The sequence below is a fragment of the Salvelinus fontinalis genome, chromosome 27, assembly GCF_029448725.1.
Source record: "Salvelinus fontinalis isolate EN_2023a chromosome 27, ASM2944872v1, whole genome shotgun sequence".
In the NCBI taxonomy this organism is placed as follows: domain Eukaryota; kingdom Metazoa; phylum Chordata; class Actinopteri; order Salmoniformes; family Salmonidae; genus Salvelinus; species Salvelinus fontinalis.
Genome location: NC_074691.1, coordinates 17,671,403 through 17,688,696, shown reverse-complemented (window position 1 = coordinate 17,688,696; position 17,294 = coordinate 17,671,403). Strand labels below are relative to the sequence as shown.

The following is a 17,294-nucleotide window of genomic DNA, read 5'->3' as shown; positions in this document are numbered from 1 at the left end:
GTTTTTTCAGCGGCAGGGACTGGGAGACTAGTCAGGATCAAGGGAAAGATGAATGGAGCAAAGTACAGAGATCCTTGAAGAAAACCTGCTCCAGAGTGCTCAGGACCTCAGACTGGGATGACGTTTCACCTTCCAACAGGACAATGACACAAAGACAACAGAGGACTGGCTTCGGTACAAGTTTCTGAATGGCCCAGCCAGAGCCGGGCTTGAACCTGATCGAACATCCCTGGAGAGACCTGAAAATAGCTGTACAGTGACGCACCCCATCCAACCTTACAGAGCTTGAGAGGATCTGCAGAGAAGAATGTGAGAAACTTCCCAAATACAGTTGTTCCAAGCTTGTAGCGTCATACCCAAGAAGACTCAAGGCTGTAAACGCTGGCAAAGGGGCTTCAACAAAGTACTGAGCAAAGGGTCTGAATATTTATTAAAATAATTCTATGTTTTTGGTGTGTGTTGGGGGGGGTGCAATTTAATACATTTTAGAATAAGTCTGTAATGTAACAATGTGGAAAGTCAAGGGGTCTGAATAATGTCCAAATGCACTGTTTCCCTTTGAACCTGCTATTTTCACATTATCATAAAGCAGTGACATCCCTTTCTCTCTACAGGCATTTGTTTTTAACAGCTACATGTAGGGTCGGAAAGGGGAAGAAGTTTTAATATCCATTCGCCCGCTAACTTGGCTTGAATTCATTATCTTGTTCCCTGTTGGTTTCCTACATTCCTCATACATTGTCCTTTGCTTTCAATTCTTTGGCATTACAAATGTTTGAAGAGAGCGCTAATTTTCACGACACCTCTGACGCGCCACCCAATGCCTCCAAAATGACCTTTTTTGGCCCTACTGAGAGGGAGAGAAGGATGGGTGGAACTTGATTTAATGTAATGCTGCCTCATCCTGCTTTCTGACAAACAACATAAATCACACAAGAATGGCTCTGGCTGTGAGGGTCAGCCCTGGTATGTCTATTAGTTATATGTGGCTGTGCTAGTAGAAAACACAGCTTGGCCATTCTAATTGTGGGGCACTGTTAGTTGGTGGAGGTGTTTCTGTTATTAATCCAGTTCTCATGCCTACTTTACATCATATGAATGTGACCAACAGCTCCCTAGCTAAGAGTGTTTGCTGTTCTGTGTGGGAAATAAGGCCTAATGGTTGAGAGATTGCGTCAGAGAATAAAGCATCATTATCATGCAACACATCTTTTTCCGAGCTCTTTCACAAATATGACTAGGGCTGGGAATTGCCAGAGGCCTCATGATACGATATTACCACGATACTATGGTGTTTATACGATATTTATTGCGATTTGATGTTCCAAACATTGCTCGCCATATATCAGCTGCAGAGAGACAAGAAAGAGCCATGAGAGAAATTAGTTTTAATCAGTCATAGATGTAAATTGCTGAAAACTAGTTGGCTAACTGGAAGAACTAACTGGAGAACAAGCTATGAAGGAAAAATACTTGGTGCAGGTACAGCCCACTAGTGCAAAAAGAATATTCGGATATGTAACTGTATCAATGTTATCTCCATCACAAAATCATCTCCAGGTACAAGATGCTCTTCAATAACATCGAAACTGGGTTTCTATTTTGGGTAAAATCTTTGTTAGGCTAAACTCATGTGTATGAATACAAATCTAACTTTGTAAAGAACCAGTGAGAAGGAACACATGTTTTTGTTGATGCAGACATTGAGACATGAGCCTTGCTCTATGGCCTCTTTCCCCTTAGGGCCTAGGGTAGAGGAATGGTTCTAGTACAGCCATGTGGCTTCTCCTCGCTCCCCACATCATTAAAAGAGAATCCCTGAGTCTGAGGCCCAGGAAGCCCCAGTCAGTCTGTTTGCCCATACACAGACGCCTCAGGATTTACTATGGGAGTAAATTATACAGTCTCTCCTGGGGTTGCACACTATCCAGTTCCCGACACTGTTGCTGGATGACCCCATTTTTCACCCCCTCTAGATAAAGATGTTAGGATGAGAATCGCCAGCCTATTTCATCACAGACCGATAGTTGAGAAAACAGAATGGGCTAGGTGTAATTTTAGATCCGCTCTCTGAACATAATTCTGAAAACTAGATCTTTGGGCATAAGTAGGCTTACTTCTGTCTCCACTTCAGCCACTGAAAGAGCTGGAAAGGAAACAATCAGCATCAGCTGAGAAACAAAACGAGTGGATTCTGCATGCAACTCAATGGATGAAGTGGTTTAGTTTCTTTTTTTTCCTTCTTTTTTTTCTTTTTTTAAATTAATTTTTATCCCATTTTCTCCCCAATTTTCCGTGGTATCCAATCGCTAGTAATTACTACCTTGTCTCATCGCTACAACTCCCGTACGGGCTCGGGAGAGACGAAGGTCGAAAGCCATGCGTCCTCCGAAGCACAACCCAACCAGCCGTACTGCTTCTTAACACAGCGCGCCTCCAACCTGGAAGCCAGCCGCACCAATGTGTCGGAGGAAACACCGTGTACCTGGCCCCCTTGGCTGGCGCGCACTGCGCCCGGCCTGCCACAGGAGTCGCTGGAGCGCGATGAGACAAGGATATCCCTACCGGCCAAACCCTCCCTACCCCGGACGACGCTATGCCAATTGTGCGTCGCCCCACGGACCTCCCGGTCGCGGCCGGCTGCGACAGAGCCTGGGCGCGAACCCAGAGACTCTGGTGGCGCAGTTAGCACTGCGATGCAGTGCCCTAGACCACTGCGCCACTCGGGAGGCCCTGGTTTAGTTTCTTAAATGGTCAACATTGAATTCTTATATACACTGCTCAAAAAAATAAAGGGAACACTTAAACAACACAATGTAACTCCAAGTCAATCACACTTCTGTGAAATCAAACTGTCCACTTAGGAAGCAACACTGATTGACAATAAATTTCACATGCTGTTGTGCAAATGGAATAGACAAAAGGTGGAAATTATAGGCAATTAGTAAGATGCCCCCAAAAAAGGAATGGTTCTGCAGGTGCTGACCACACACCACTTCTCAGTTCCTATGCTTCCTGGCTGATGTTTTGGTCACTTTTGAATGCTGGCGGGGCTTTCACTCTAGTGGTAGCATGAGACGGAGTCTACAACCCACACAAGTGGCTCAGGTAGTGCAGCTCATCCAGGATGGCACATCAATGCGAGCTGTGGCAAAAAGGTTTGCAGTGTCTGTCAGCGTAATGTCCAGAGCATGGAGACGCTACCAGGAGACAGGCCAGTACATCAGGAGACGTGGAGGAGGCCGTAGGAGGGCAACAACCCAGCAGCAGGACCGCTACCTCCGTCTTTGTGCAAGGAGGTGCACTGCCAGAGCCCTGCAAAATGACCTCCAGCAGGCCACAAATGTGCATGTGTCTGCTCAAATGGTCAGAAACAGACTCCATGAGGGTGGTATGAGGGCCCGACGTCCACAGGTGGGGGTTGTGCTTACAGCCCAACACCGTGCAGGACGTTTGGCATTTGCCAGAGAACACCAAGATTGGCAAATTCGCCACTGGCGACCTGTGCTCTTCACAGGTGCTCTTGTGCTCTTCACACTCTACCACTAGAGTGAAAGCACCGCCAGCATTCAAAAGTGACCAAAACATCAGCCAGGAAGCATAGGAACTGAGAAGTGGTCTGTGGTCACCACCTGCAGAACCATTCCTTTTTTGGGGGTGTCTTACTAATTGCCTATAATTTCCACCTTTTGTCTATTCCATTTGCACAACAGCATGTGAAATTTATTGTCAATCAGTGTTGCTTCCTTTTTTATTTTTTATTTTTATTTTTTATCCCATTTTCTCCCCAATTTTCGTGGTATCCAATCGCTAGTAATTACTACCTTGTCTCATCGCTACAACTCCCGTACGGGCTCGGGAGAGACGAAGGTCGAAAGCCATGCGTCCTCCGAAGCACAACCCAACCAGCCGTACTGCTTCTTAACACAGCGCGCCTCCAACCTGGAAGCCAGCTGCACCAATGTGTCGGAGGAAACACCGTGTACCTGGCCCCCTTGGTTGGCGCGCATTGCGCCCGGCCCGCCACAGGAGTCGCTGGAGCGCGATGAGACAAGGATATCCCTACCGGCCAAACCCTCCCTACCCCGGACGACGCTATGCCAATTGTGCGTCGCCCCACGGACCTCCCGGTCGCGGCCGGCTGCGACAGAGCCTGGGCGCGAACCCAGAGACTCTGGTGGCGCAGTTAGCACTGCGATGCAGTGCCCTAGACCACTGCCCCACCCGGTAGGCCCCAGTGTTGCTTCCTAAGTGGACAGTTTGATTTCACAGAAGTGTGATTGACTTGGAGTTACATTGTGTTGTTTAAGTGTTCCCTTTATCTTTTTGAGCAGTGTACATCTTTTGTGAAACGGTAGTGATAATGGTTGCAATGCTTTACATAAAGTGTTGTTTTTGCAGTTGAACTTAGGCTATATCGGCTCAAATATGTGACTTAAGAGGAATGCTGATCCCTTCTTTTCTTCTAGAGATGTTCCCTTATTTGCTCATGTCACTGAAATATGTATTGTACAGTATTTTTGTTATATAGCCTAGCCTTCCAACCAAGGTTGGAGAATGCGGTTCTCCACAGAGAATCCCAGAATACTCCACTGATTAGAACTCTACTTTGTCAATGTCATGTTTTTATCAGGGATTCAGGAAGCCAGTGGACTGAGATCATATGCTGTCAGAACTGGAGGCCAGAGCTTGGAGATTAGGCTACACTCTGACATGGTCTGAGAATTCCCAGTAAGTACCTTTTAATAAATTAGACACTCCCCCTTGCATGTTTCACATTAATGCACACAAGCCAGTCATGACCTAATAGAGGTCCTAAGGTAGGCTTAGACTTCACAACATTGTTTTATTGTTTAGCCTAATGGAGTATGTTTGTATTTTACTCCTGAAAATGTTTTTCATTCAAAACGATAGACTTCTGGAATGGTCTCAGATGATAGAATCAACACAGAATTGAGCAGTTTTCAACAATTCCCACAAGGGGGTGCTCAAATGCTAACTAAACAAAAGAGAGAGTGTGAAGCTATGGTAGAAGGGAAAACACTGCTATGATTTCATATTTCTGGTTAGGGGGAGAATAAATAATTTTGCCAATATTTTAAATATTGGCAGTTGCATCCTCAACCAATGCATTTGTATTTTTCTTACTTGTCTTTATGAACATCAAGTTAACTGAACCAACAAAATAAAAATGCGGATAAAAAACAGATGTGTTCAGCCCTGAGTATTTTATGGAGAAAGGGACAAAAAAAAAATGTATCTGCAAAAGGCATAAACTCAAAGATATATTCATGACTGGCTGTAGGGACTGTGAGGGACTTAAGTGAGAGGAGGGGAGCCCATCCTGGCTGGTGGATAGGATAGGGGGGGTTTAAGTTTTCCAGACTCAGATACTGGAGGTGGTCCTAAGGGAACTGTGACCTGTTTACGGCCCCAGGCCTTAAAATGCTGCATCCACTGAGGCCTGAGTGTCCAGGTGCTCTGAAGAAAATGTGACCCAAATGATGAAGTATGTCAAAGGATAGTTCTTTTTTTTTTTATATGTTGGAAGATGGATTGTGTCTTATTGTGGAATGTCAAACATTAAAATGCCTGTAGCGTAATCAATGAATGCGTGTTTCAATTATCAGAGGGAGAGTAAATCACCACCAGAGCCACTTATTTTGAAGATTTGTTTTGAATCTGCTCATCTATTTAATCCGTCAATAGATGTTTTATGAATAACTAATATATCCCGGTGAAACTCTTATGGTTAAATTGAGCTGTTCAGGGCTTTGGAATGGCTCATCCTCATAAAAAGTCAACTGCAGCTTTGTTGACTGCTGTGTGGACTGTGGCCTTGACTGTAAATTCCTCTTGAGTTTAGCATGCTTGGCCAGCTCCAGCTCAGAACACATATAGACTGTTACTGTTCCTCTGTCTGGACTATCTGAGTGATGTCCTGTCCTCTAGGAGGAGCATCTCGGAAGGGTCACTTTCCAAACCCTATTCCACCCCTGCCATCCTCGGACAACTGGGCTGGACACCTGCTGATGGCCTCATTTTTTACTGCGTGAATATGCCCCAGTGGCGATCTGGAGCTATCAGCATTCTCAAGAACCTGTCTGCTGAATGTGCTCTTACTGTAATTTGAAATATAAGAAAAGGCTCTTGTGGGTGCCTCTGTCATTTTCAGTAGCCCCCCATTGAAGTTAGGTTTAACTTAATTTGTCTAGTTTTGACATCTTCCATCTAGTGGTGGCATGGGTAAAACAGACTGGTTGGTTCCACTAAAGGCTTGACTTACACTCTTACCATTTATAACGCGTCATTGGCTCTTTCATTTAGATGAGAGAGAGACGGGCGAATCCAATCCCTGCTCCCACTTGAGTCATACACATTGCCTTGTCTAATCTCCCTGTAGAGACGTCAAACTGAAACAGGGCTTGGATTAACCACTTAGTCATTGCCAGCCCAATGCTGTTGAAGTAAAAATCATAGAGTAATAGAGTTCAGTCTTTTGTGTAGTAGAACTGATTGGAATAACTACTGAAATATCCCTTGGTTATTGGAAATACCAAGAATGAGTACGATTGCATGACTTCACCTGTCAGATGGGACTGAGATTGGAGTAGTTCAATTGTATATAGACCTTAGTCAAGTCGTCCTGAAGTTCCCCTGTAAGTTCATGACCCTTCAACTTCAAGCCAGTGGCTCTGGAGGCAAAGCCTACTCTTAGTGATACTTTGACCTCAGCAAAGTAGCTATTGACTGCATGACAAATACATAAAAAATAAGTTGAACGCAAGTCTTAAGTCTGAGTCATTTCACCATTCTTTGTAGAGGCTCTTGGACTGTGATTAAATACGGGTTTGAAGGTAGTGGAACTGGATTGATACATTTTATAACTGATAGTATTATATTCAACTGCCACTCTTTATAGCTGTTTTCCTCTCCTGTCCTAAATGTGGAAGAATTCCAAAGTCCCTTTAACTGCTTTCACATCTACTTGTCTTTAACCTTTGGTTACAGTTTAATGAATCCCTCCATCAAATCTAGTCTGAAGTTTACGATATTCATTTCTAGACGCTGTCCTTATTACTGAGAGAAAGAGCACCATCTTGTCACCGTCACCTCACTAACCCATAAACTTGTCCTAGCTTGATGATCTCTGTATTAAACTTGCCTTAGCATTCACCTGGTACGATGGCATGTGTGTCGTCAGCAGGCATGCCGGTGGATGGGATGGATCCTGGCATCTACCAGGCTGTACATCACACCAGCTCTATCACTGGGCTTTATGGAGCGCATAATTGAAGCCAGGCTGCTGATAGGGCTGCTTCTCTGCATCTCCGCTTAGATGGGAGAAATCGATAGTGCGTGCTGTTCCTCAAAAGCCACATGTTAAATATTACTGACTTAACCATTACACTCTGTTCTCAGCTATTTGACCTGGGCCCACAAGATAAAGCACAGAGAACAACGCATGGCGCTGTCTTTCGCATTGCCCGGTTCTGCTATCTCAGTCTGCGGCGCAGCTGTCACTGTTTGCATATTTGATATACTGGGGATGCTGAAAAGGAACAGGTGTTGAGTATTAGTTCCATTATTTTATTTCCCCCAAAATGTGGACTGGAGTCAATAGAGTTGTCAGAGCACATTATTGTAATATATGGCAATCTGACTTTTACATTGACCATTGCTACAAACCATCACACTCCCCTTTTCTCCAGGAAAAAAAGCGGGGGAAATAAATAATGCAGTTCAGGTGGACTGACCTCAAAGAGAGATCAGAAAGATGCGACTCTCTTTGAACCATTTTTTGTTTTACGCTTTCAATACGTTTTATATTGATTCCCTGCATTAAATATTCTACCTAAAACTCCGGTAGCAGATATTCTGCTATTTACATTCTTTCAAAGTTTTTGCAAACATAACGGATATGCAGTAGGTTATTGTTTCAGTATGGAAAGAGCTCTAAACTGATTTGTCATACTGTACTTGTAACATCTTAACAGGATCATTGACCTCAATGACCTTTGGTCAAACACGCACGCACGCACGCACGCACGCACGCACGCACGCACGCACACACACACACACACACACACACACACACACACACACACACACACACACACACACACACACACCAGCAAACTGAGAAAAGGTGGTGTGAGAGCCCATTAGTGAGGAATGGTAAAAGGTCAGGTCCCCATAGGAATCAGTGGAAGCCATGCTGAGTAAAGGCGTGCATATGGAATATGTAACTCACTAAAGAGGCACTTTCAGCACCTTGCATCTGATTTCCAAGTGACTTCAGGATGCATGGGTTTTTACAAAGTTTTTACAAACTCTTTTTACAAACTTAAAAATAAAACGTAAGTTTAGAAGTGATTGTGTTTTGCCTCTATTGTCAGAGGAAGTTTATTTCCTGAGGTTTCACGCTAATGGATATATATTTTTTTGTAGTCATATTTATAAAAAAAAAATAATGCTTAGTTTTTATTGAGGCACACAAAGAAAGTACAAATAAAGTAAAGTAAAAGAACAAAAAAGATCTGGCAGTTACAGCGCACATGATACATTCATCATATTAGTTACATTGACATCATCTTTGAATTAGACCTTTTTCAAGTACGAAACCCATTTTTCCTCAGTATTCCTGACCTCTCTCCTCTTGAGTTCTTAAAGCAAAAGGTCATACGCTCATATGGTGTATTTCTTCTACAATATCTATCTATTGTGTCACGGTGGGAGGGTCTTTTTGTAGCCATTTCCTAGTGATCACCTTTTTACTGGCTGCCAGTAGGACCTTCAAGAGGTACTTTTCTCTGTTGTGTAAGTTATCAGGTATTTCACCCAAGTACAAAGAAATGAATGTTTGTTCTATGTCGAATCCCATTATTTTTCCAATGTTCGATCTTATTTCTCCCCAGTAAGTTTTGATTGCGGAGCAGGACCAAAAGATATGAGAGTGATCCACCCTTGATAGACCGCATTCTCTCCAACAAGGATGTAGGGAGCCAGTCTGTTTTGATTTCAGTTTAGGTGTTATAAAGAAACGTATAACATTCTTCCAACAGGATTCTCTCCATGACCTTGAGTTGGTGGAGCTTTGTTGAGTCTCTAATATGTTCAACCATGTTTCATCAGTTATTTCAATGTCAAGTTCCTCCTCCCATTTCTTTTTAATATAGTTTGTAGAATGTTTCTTTGAGAATTGAATACCCAAGTAGAGATTTGAGAGAGTTTTTCTGTTACTCCCCAAGTTGTATGCGTTACTGAATACTTGGATTAATTTTAGAGGTGCTCGAGGGTGAATCATTTTTTATCTCCCCTAAGAAATAGTGTCAAACTTGTAGGTATCTGTAAAAATGTTGTTTATCCAAGCCGTGTTTTTTTACTTATGTCCTGGAAGTTAGCTAGGTCCCCATTCCTTATAATTGTACTGAATGATGTGATGCCTTTCTGCGTCCATTGTTTAAATCTGCTGTCCTGAGTTGCAGGGATGAAGCTGGGGTCGTATGCGGGCCAACTCAGCAGGTTTATCTCTCTTGTCTAAATGATTTTGCTTAACTACCCTAAACCATGTATTTAGAGAGAAATTAATCCACAGATTTTGTCTATTGTATAATTATATGACCATGTCCTTATTTCCCAAAACTGACTGTATGGGTATCTCTGTCAAAGTAGTCTCCATGTCTTTCAATTTGGATTCGTATTGTGAATTGCACCAACACACCAGAGGTCTCAATTGGACTGACACAAAATTATCTTTTAGGTTTGGTAAGCCCATACCCCCACTGTTTTTTGGTAATTGTAATGTTGTATATCTAGTTCTTGGTCTCTTACTGTTCCAGATAAACCTTGGTATCCGTTTGTCCCTAAACTGTTTAGGTGGGATTTCTATGGGCAGTGATTGGAACAAATACAGTAACCTCGGCAGGATGTTCATTTTGATTGTTTCAATTCTACTACTAAGATCTAAGGGAAGTGAATTCCACCTGTCTAGGTCATCATATATTTTCTTGTTGATGTGATCGTAAATCACGTCATAAAGTTTGGGTGTATCTTTTGATAAATTTACTCCAAGATATTTCATGGATGAAGAGGTCCACTGGAAGTTATACCTCCTCTTCAGCTCGTCCTGTGGGGTATAATTATATACTAGGGCTTGGGTCTTGTGTATGTTAAGCACATACCCTGAATATGTTCCAAATGTTTGTAAAACATTAATCGATCTGGGTACACTTGAGCCTGGGTCTTAAAGGAATAACAGAACGTCATCAGCATACATGCATATCTTATGTTCACTGCCTCTTATTGTTATTCCCTCTAAGGTTGGGTCCTGTCTTATTGTTATTCCCTCTAAGGTTGGATCCTGTCTTATTGCCTGTGCTAATGGTTCGAGGTACAAGGAGAAGAGCATGGGTGAAAGATTACAGCCTTGTTTTGTCCCTTGCTCTAATTTTATCGTTCGTGACAAATGTCCAGTTATCTTTATTATAGCAGTCGGACATTAATACAGTGATTTGATGCACTGTATCACTTCTTTGTTGAAACCAAATCTTTCAATAACTTGGAATAGGTAATCCCATCCCACTGAATCAAATGCTTTTTCACTTCTTCTCTATAAATCTGGTCAATTTCATGTTTTACCTTTTGAATCTCTGGTAATATAAGAGGGTCTTTGTATTGACTATGAGATCGTTCTAAGTTTCTAAATGTTTCCTGTAATTTCAGCAGTTTCTGTGCTTCAATCTTTTTCTTGAGAGATGTGGCCATGATCTTTCCTCTGATAACCGCCTTAGCTGCATCCTACAATGTAGCAGGAGATACTTCACCGTTATCATTATTCACCAGATAGACGTTCAATTCTGTCTTTATTCAGTCCTTGAATGCTGGATCATTCAGCATGCTTGTATTAAGTCTCCAAATATCAAATCAAATGTATTTATATAGCTCTTCTTACATCAGCTGATATCTCAAAGTGCTGTACAGAAACCCAGTCTAAAACCCCAAACAGCAAGCAATGCAGGTGTAGAAGCACGGTGGCTAGGAAAAACTCCCTAGAAAGGCCAAAACCTACGAAGAAACCTAGAGAGTAACCAGGCTATGAGGGGTGGCCAGTCCTCTTCTGGCTGTGCCGGGTGGAGATTATAACAGAACATGGCCAAGATGTTCAAATGTTCATAAATGACCAGCATGGTCAAATAATAATAATCACAGTGGTTGTCGAGGGTACAACAGGTCAGCACCTCAGGAGTAAATGTCAGTTGGTTTTTCATAGCCGATCATTGAGAGTATCTCTACCGCTCCTGCTGTCTCTAGAGAGTTGAAAACAGCAGGTCTGGGACAGGTAGCATGTCCGGTGAACAGGTCAGGGTTCCATAGCCGCAGGCAGAACAGTTGAAACTGAAGCAGCAGCACGGCCAGGTGGACTGGGGAAAGCAAGGAGTCATCATGCCAGGTAGTCCTGAGGCATGGTCCTAGGGCTCAGGTCCTCCGAGAGAGAGAAAGAAAGAAAGAGAGAAAGAGAGAATTCGAGAGAGTATACTTAAATTCACATAGGACACCGGATAAGACAGTAGAAATACTCCAGATATAACAGACTGACCCTAGCCCCCTGACACAAACTACTGCAGCATAAATACTGGAGACTGAGACAGGAGGGGTCAGGAGACACTGTAGCCCCATCCAATGATACCCCGGACAGGGCCAAACAGGCATGATATAACCCCACCTACTTTTCCAGAGCACAGCCCCCACACCACTAGATGGATATCTTCAACCACCAACTTACCATCCTGAGACAAGGCCGAGTATAGCCCACAAAGATCCCCGCCACGGCATAACCCAAGGGGGGGCGCTAACCCAGACAGGAAGACCACGTCAGTGACTCAACCCACTTAAGTGACTCACCCCTCCTAGGGACGGCATGGAAGAGCACCAGTAAGCCAGTGACTCAGCCCCTGTAATAGGGTTAGAGGCAGAGAATCCCAGTGGAGAGAGGGGAACCGGCCAGGCAGAGACAGCAAGGGCGGTTCGTTGCTCCTGTGCCTTTCCATTCACCTTCACACTTCTGGGCCAGACTACACTCAATCATAGGACCTACTGAAGAGATGAGTCTTTAATAAAGACTTAAAAGTTGAGACTGAGTCTGCGTCTCTCACATGGGTAGGCAGACCATTCCATAAAAATGGAGCTCTATAGGAGAAAGCCCTGCCTCCAGCTGTTTGCTTAGAAATTCTAGGGACAATTAGGAGGCCTGCGTCTTGTGACAGTAGCGTATGTGTAGGTATGTACGGCAGGACCAATTTGGAAAGATCGGTAGGAGCAAGCCCATGTAATGCTTTGTAGGTTAGCAGTAAAACCTTGAAATCAGCCCTTGCCTTAACAGGAAGCCAGTGTAGGGAGGCTAGCACTGGAGTAATATGATAATTTCTTTTGGTTCTAGTCAGGATTCTAGCAGCCGTATTTAGCACTAACTAAAGTTTATTTAGTGCTCTCGCTGGGTAGCCGGAAAGTAGAGCATTGCAGTAGTCTAACCTAGAAGTGATAAAAGCATGGATACATTTTTATGCATCATTTTTGGACAGAACATTTATGATTTTTGCAATGTTACGTAGATGTAAAAAAGCTGTACTTGAAACAGTCTTGATGTGTTCGTCAAAAGAGAGATCAGGGTCCAGAGTAACGCCGAGGTCCTTCACAGTTTTATTTGAGACGATATAGTATTTCTTGGTTTGCTATCAAGGTGTAGAGTGAGGTAAACTCCATTATGATCTGCTAAGTTACTCTTAAGCCTTAAGCTGTGTCTATCTGCATTGTACATGAAAAAGTAGTCTAAACCTAGAGTATTCCGTGTGGCGGGCTGAGTAAAAAGTATATTCCATATCTGTCATGTGGATGTCACGCCATACATCAAGCAGTCCTAAATCCTGCAATATCCTATTGATCTTTTTAGCAAGTAGACTAATTTTCCTATTTTGATTTGTGTTGTCAAATTTTGAGTTTAAAATCAGGTTAAAATCTCCTCCACAGATAAGAGTGCCAGAGGTTTCTGTGGCAATTAAATCAAACACCTTCCTGTAGAAGACCATATCATTCCCCGGGGGCGCGTTTACATTAAATAAATGTAACTTCTTTGTTATCCAGTTTACATTTAACAAGTATAAATCTACCCTCCTTGTCTTTCATTTCTGACATAAATTCAAAATGAACTGAATTTGGGATCAAGATTGCAACTCCCCTTCTTCCCATTTAGTAAGAAGAAAAAGTAAAAAAACTATTCCTATATCCCATTTTCTTGAGTTTCTCATGTTCAGGTGTGGTTAAGTGAGTTTCCTGCCCGAATAGTATGTCACCTTTCTCCCGTTTCATCTTTGCTATTACCTTACTTCTCTTGATGGCACTCCCCAGTCCGTTTACATTGAGACTGATGACCTTAAATTCCCGATGATGCATCAATATAAATAAAAACACCTGTACACCATAACAGCCTGCTTATCATGAGCCTAAAAATGAACAAAAAAACAAGAACAATAATAAAGTAAACCAAAGTGGGAAAATACTTTGGTATTTGGACTCCAATGTCAGAGGACTGTCTCTTGTCTCTGTGGTTTGAGGGGATGAGCCTGTCCGCAGGAGGTGCCCCTCGCTCAGATATGAAAATGCGTGATATGTTGTCAGTCACAAACAAGACCTGTTGGAACCGAAAATAATAAGGGCGCCTATTTCGTCACTTATACACATCGGTTAATTACAAGTGAAACTATATCGGTCATGCGTGCATATCATGAAACCTCCCCTTGATATGCCCTTCTGTCACCCCGTTGTTAATGTGTCATTAATCCTTAGCTAATATATATGTTATTAACGTGACACTACTTAATGTGTTCATAAAGAGCGCATACTTTTGGCTACTCGCCCTTGCTCAGCATTGGGGGAAAATAGGGGAGTTGTAGTCATAGTTTATAGAAATCAATAAACTTGAGGTTGATCGGTCAGTAGGTTGGGTTCAAAAAGCTGCCCTGAGGCTGAGAGCCCTCCATCCTCCTCCCCTTGCGGGAAGCATGTTTGGAACAGGTGTTTGGTGACAGGGTCAGGGATGCATTTTCTGATTACTGTCGCTGGTTTTTCTGCCAAAACAGTTGGGTCTATGTGGGTATATGGAGGACCCTAGAGAGCCTGTTGGCCCCAGCAGCTAAAGCATGGAGACATATGCCCAAAGTCTGTTCTCACTCCCTGTGTGCCGGAGTCAAACGGCAGCATCACATGCAGACTTTCAAAATAGCAATTAGCTTGAGTAAAGATCATCATGAGATGGCCTCAGTTTGGTGAAACTAATGATGAAGTTACATAGGCTTTTTCAAATAATTTCATTAATATATCATCTGGTAGTCTCAAAATGGCGGAACTCTCAATGAATATCCAACTATTTTTGTTTTTTAAGATATTTTCTGAAAGTGTCTGTTCCCAGTAGACTTCTTCAATGGAATTTCTGCACTATACCTGCGTTGTTTGACTGAACCGTCATTCGTTGGTTCTTTTTGGCATCCGGGCAGACCCAGTAATACCATGGAGACCAATTAGAATATGCCTAGTGATAGAATTCAGAAACTGTGTTGATGGAAACATGGTCCTAATGATCATGTCAGAGACCCAACCAAAGCAGAGGCCTCTTCTGCTGTTGCTCTTATCGTGGACAGACGGGGCCCTAACCTGTTTGCCCTCTCCATTGCTGATTCATAGCCTGAAACTTCTCTTTCATAACCAGGCTCCCATCATTTATCACATCTGAGCTGAAGCCTTTAAGAAAAATGTCAGTGCTTTAGTCCTCTACGTTTTTTACTGAAAGGCGTCCAAGAGTCTGAACTCTTAATTCAATAAGAGATAAATTGAAAATTTTTGCAAATGTAAGCCGTATTCGCTGGCCAGAACCTAGGAGTGGGATTTTATTCCCCCTTGCTCTCTGTGCTGTAAATCTTCCCAGAGTTCCATGTTCTTGGCTCCAAACAATTAAGAAACTGTTCATTAGACTGACACAAACCAGAGAGAACCATGAGGGTGGGAAGTGGCTCTCTGTACGCAAGAGTCTTGGACAGGGCCCAAAGTCCCCCTGAGGGCCTGCTGATTTGGTCACCATGCAGAAGGTGGGACTGGGATGGGAAGGCTTTGGGTTCAACTTAATCCATTTATTTTGTTTCAGTCAACAGAGACCTTTGTAAAGTCTGAGCCTATCCATACATTGAGTTAAAAGGCACAGCAACTGCCAAACAAATGATTTAGCTTGCGTTCCATCCCCTCAGAGGAATACTGGTTTTGATAGCAGTAGCCAATGTTTTCGTTGAACTGAAGTATTTTATTTAATTGTGGTTTGAAACTGTGTGTTTCATTTCACTACTGTGAGCTGACTGTTTGCTAGAGTTTGATTGATGGACAACCAGAAATGTTACTATATCAACCAATGGAATTCAAATATTTTTGGATGTGGTTTAGCGATTGATAAAAAGCACGTTCAGCAGACAGGTTCCAATAAAAGGCAACATTTTGGGGGAAAATGGTAGCCCGTAAGGGTAACAGTCAGAACTTCAAAGGTCTTCTCTCTTTTTTTAGTACTGCGTTAAACTGATGCTGATTTTGTTTTGGATTCCTGCTGGAACGGCAGCTCAGCCTCGCTCAGTAAAGTGGATGACATGACGTTGCCCAGCTCCCGGCTTTGGGGTTATTTTTTTTGTTAAAGAGGGAGCTCTGTTTAAACCACAGTCAAGGCCTTGTGTCAGTGTTTACTAAATGGGATTCTCTGGAGCACTGGCAGCTCTTCAATCCCCATTATATGCTCTGTCTGGACCCTGATTGTGTAGTGTAGTGTAGTGTAGTGGAGGAGCTGCTTGCTTTCTCCCAGCCCTGAGCTCCAGAGATGGCCAGGTTGTTACTGTAAAAAAATAATGTGTTCTCAATGGGGTACCCTGTTAAATGAAGGCAATATTCATCTCATCCTCCTACTCCTCCAGATATCAGAATTTGGAGTGAACAGTAAAGGGAAATAGTAGTTTAATGGTAACCTGATAGGATGATGCCTTTTGGCCTTGACTTTAGCTTGACTTTATTTCCTCTCTTTCTCTCCTCAGTCCACCCATGTCTACGTAAGTGATAACAGGGAAGAACGGCTCATTTCCTCGTAGGTGAGGGTTAACGCTGACGGACTGTTCCCTGTTGGTGCCCTTGACATGGGCTCCTCTAGGTCATCACACCCCGCCTTTAGGCACTGCATCTGTTCTCATTAGACTATAGTGGAACCATGTAGCCATCTGCAGCGATTCCTACAGCAGGCCAGGCCACCCTCTCTTTTTCTCTGTGGACCTGGCATGCTACCAAGCGTTAGAACGGGAGACTGGCCTTTGTGATTTGTCTGCTTATACCCAGGCCTGAGTTATGCCATCCCTCCTGTACTGTAAACACAGGGATTGGATGGACCCCTGGAGACCAACTGGATCACCTCTTCTTTTATTACTTCACAGTGAATCCACTGGTTGCCATTAGCTTGGAAATATGTGCTTCATCTCCAGGGTCAATCGCATTCTTATTCTTGGCAGTTGTGGTTTTTCATTGATCATCCAGTTGAAGACAATGATGGAGTAGGCCTATGTGTTCAAATCATTTTAGTTCAACTTTGTTTTTAGAGCTCACTTCTGAAAGTAATATTTTCCTATTTTACTCTGTCATTTTTGTTAATATAGAGCAGGTCATTTTGTTTGACAAGAAACTTCTCAAAGGTCACTGGTCACCATCGCTGGTAAATCAATTCAAAACCCTTCTGGTTCATTACATCTGTTGTTTTGAGTGTGGAAATATGAACTTCCTGTTATTTTTAGATATTTTTTTTTGAAGAATATTCTAAAAGGTCTATCCCCATTTTTATTATGGTGGCTTCCAACAATGGGTGTTATTTTCGTAACCATGCTTTGAATTTCATCCCCCAGGGCCGCCCGCCTCTTTCCCTCCTTCTCTCCGTCCAGAAACAGAACCAGCTTTGTTTTTGTAATGATCACTTAAATGACACTTCCAAAGCTCAAGGTCAGAGCGACTTCCCCTTTCGGTTTGATTTAAGTGGCACCTAGCCACGCTACTGTAGCTAATCAAAAGGATTTATGGAGTGCATCACTTTGGCCTGGAATAAGCTGTGTTTGTTGACACCCTCCTCCAGGTGTTTTGGACGTTTTTTATTCACTATTATTGTAGCTGATGGAAGGCAGCTGGGGAAACCTTCCACTTGTTTGGTTTTAAAGGGGTTGGAAGAACGTGCAAAC

At 43.0% G+C, this 17,294-nt stretch overlaps 1 protein-coding gene across 1 annotated transcript in view; it reads left to right on the top strand.

Annotated features, from left to right (window-relative positions):
* The window catches only part of LOC129825187 (protein dispatched homolog 1-like), a 73,117-nt gene that overhangs the window by 3,036 nt on the left and 52,787 nt on the right, over positions 1-17,294 (top strand). Inside the window, exon 2 of the mRNA XM_055885072.1 lies at positions 4,634-4,731. The gene's annotated coding sequence lies outside the window, so the exon portion shown is untranslated. The remainder of the gene's footprint in view (positions 1-4,633; positions 4,732-17,294) is intronic.